This window comes from Micromys minutus, assembly GCF_963924665.1.
Source record: "Micromys minutus genome assembly, chromosome: 1".
Lineage (NCBI taxonomy): Eukaryota > Metazoa > Chordata > Mammalia > Rodentia > Muridae > Micromys > Micromys minutus.
The window spans coordinates 125,423,882-125,426,758 of record NC_137969.1 but is presented as its reverse complement, the minus strand read 5'-3'; the positions used below and the strand labels follow the sequence as shown (position 1 = coordinate 125,426,758).

General features: G+C 36.7%; 1 pseudogene across 1 annotated transcript; it reads left to right on the top strand.

Annotated features, from left to right (window-relative positions):
- Nucleotides 1-442: 442 nt before the first annotated feature.
- On the top strand, nt 443-591 carry LOC308415546 (26S proteasome complex subunit SEM1-like; annotated as a pseudogene). Its single transcript has one exon. The product of its transcript is annotated as a 26S proteasome complex subunit SEM1-like (transcript).
- Nucleotides 592-2,877: the final 2,286 nt, after the last annotated feature.

Genomic DNA, 2,877 nt, shown 5'->3' with positions numbered 1-2,877 from the left:
TGGCCTTTATAAAAGCTTATATTGGAATACTTGGTACCTAACTGGTGGAAATATTTCTGAAATTAGGAGGTCACCTTGTCTGAGAGAGAAGGTGTGTGTCTTGTCACTGGGGTGGTTCCCTCTTCCTCTTCCCTCCTCCTTTCCATCCACCTCTCCCCCTCCCCCTTCTCTCTTCTTCCCCTTCTCCTCCTTCCTTCCCCTCCCTCTCCCTCCCCTCTCACCTGGGGATTGGGATATATGCTCCCACTCCTGCTCTAGTGCCTTGCCTAACAACTGCCTGCTTGCATATTTCACACCATGATGGTCATGGATTAGCTTTCTGCAACATTAAGAAAACTCCCTATTAAGTACTTTCTTTTATAAATTGCCTTGGTCATGATATCTCTTCCCAGCAATAGAGAAGCAACTAAGATGCCCCTTTGTCGGGGCATGGTGCAGCATGATGTCCAAGAAGAAGCAGACTGTAGACTTGGGTCTCCTGGAGAGAAGTCTTTCTTGGAAGACGGGGCTGGCTTAGATGAAGATGAAGATGCACATGTCTTGGAGGATAATCCAGGTGATGACAATGTAGAAGATGATTTCTCCAATTAGTTCTGCTGATCCGAAGAAGCATGGTTACAAGATGGAGACATCATAGCACCCAGAAATGGTCCAGGAACCTTAAACATGGGCTCTAACATGTTCTCAGACAGAGGAACCAGCATGGGATACTTTAAAGAATACATTTATTTTCTTTTCTCTTGGATTTATTTTTGTTTTTATAACAAGAACTTTAGTGTATAAATGTTTTGATCTAAAAAATAAAAAGCCTGTGGCAATCACGAATCACTCCCATGGACTTTCTCATTTTGGAAGATATAAAAAGAATCACATAGGATTTCTCTTTTCTTCACCTAGCCTCAAAATCAAAATCCCACTTACTTTTTAATTAGAACAGAGTTGATCTTGTTAGGTGCTGAGTGATTGGAATACAGACTATCTTTATTTTTGGATTCCCCAGGAAAAAGCATAAACAATGATTGTAATGCCAAAGCTTCTATGAGGCACTCTTGGGCCAACAGGAATGAGGAAGAAGAAAAGGGGCAGAGAAGACAAGTGGTAAATGTGTGAGACATCATAACCGATTGCACATATCCTCCTTGAATCACTGATCACACTGCTGGAGTTGGCCTTCAGCATTTGTTTCTATAGCAATAATATTCTCCATGTTTTATCTGTTTGTGTGGAGGTAATCACAGGGTGGTTTCATTGTTGTCCATTAATATGATAAAGTATATTATCACAATTTCTGATTCCCATTGTCCTTGGATTTCTGAGACAAATCCTCTTTAGCTCATACTACAGTATTAAATAATACATTGTTGAATAGTATCCATTAATTAATATTTAGAAACTTTTAATTCATACTCAAAAATAAATGGCTTTATCATTTCTTTTTCTTATGTCTTCATCTAGGTTTGATACTCTGAAGGATGAGTTTTCACTTTCCCTTCCAGGATTTTCCTTTTCTATTCTTCTGCCCACTCAGTATCAGGAAATAAGTAAATATATCCCATCAATGATCCTTCATACTGGTTTCTGGTAGAATTCAGTCCATACCCTTCTGCAGAAGTTGAGTGAGGTTTATCTACTATCCCAGTTCCATCTCTGATCAATTGCAAAGTTTAATGACACTCTTCAAAATAGACCCATTGCAAAATGTAATAAGAATTTTTCAAATGACCATTTTGTGATCAGGAGTAGTTATGGATTCTTCTCTTGTTAAGTATGGATGCCATATCAATAGTGCCTCTTTGCTATATATGGCCGGCATCATTGTAGAGTAAGTATACCTGGCCCTTCTTGCAGATACACAGATTGGTAAACATATCAAATATTTTCCTTGTTAATGAGTTGCACACTTTCTTTTTTTCTAAAAATATTTGTGCCTGAAATAGTGACACATGCGGTAATCCCAGCACTCAGGAGGCAGAGGTGAAGGATCACAGCAAAGCTGAGCAAGCCCGATCTGAATAGCAAGTTCCAGGACAAGGAGGGCTACACAGTGATGTCTCAGAACAAATAAAAATAAATGAAGAAATCATGAAAAATAAAAACCAAGTCACTATCAATCCAGTAGACCTGAAAAAGTCATATTTGGAAAGTCATCATAAATTATAAATTTTCTGGGTTTGCAATACTTTTGCAATATCACACTACAAAAGAAATCTATTTCTGTGATTTCAACTTAGCAGTAGTTATTAGCTCATGATGGTCTAACATGACATATTTTTAACTTGTAACCATTTTTCTTTCATTTAATATTTAAGTGTTTATTCTTAATAAATTTGCAAAGTTTATCTCTTGCCACATCAAAGAACAAAATGTTTGCCTCTAAAACAAACGTTTAATTGCATTTGTTTGCTTTCACTACCATATGGCTCATCTATCACATGACAAAAGAGACCACTACATTTAGATTGTATGAATTTGGAATATGAAGTATGAAAAAAGCTTTTATGTATTGGTAAGGGAAAAAGTCTTGTACTTTTTAAAATAATTCAATCATCTAGCACATTACTTCTACCCAAAATACTGCAGAGAGATTTTTATTTCTCTTTCTATTTTATAATCTTTGATTTGGGAATGTCTGAGTCTTTTGATAACAGACAAATGAGTAAAAATGTTTAATTGTGCTAGAAAATCCATTAAGAACACTGCTAAACCAACATGAGAAACCCAGATTTAATCACTAATTCTGCTATAGCCCATTTTTATGGGCCTCTTCCAAATCTCCATATTGTTTATCTTGTTTTTGTTCCACAACATTCTCCCACATAACAAATTCTTGGTAGCCATTCAGGACTCATGAAGTCTGGGCACTCACACATCTACACT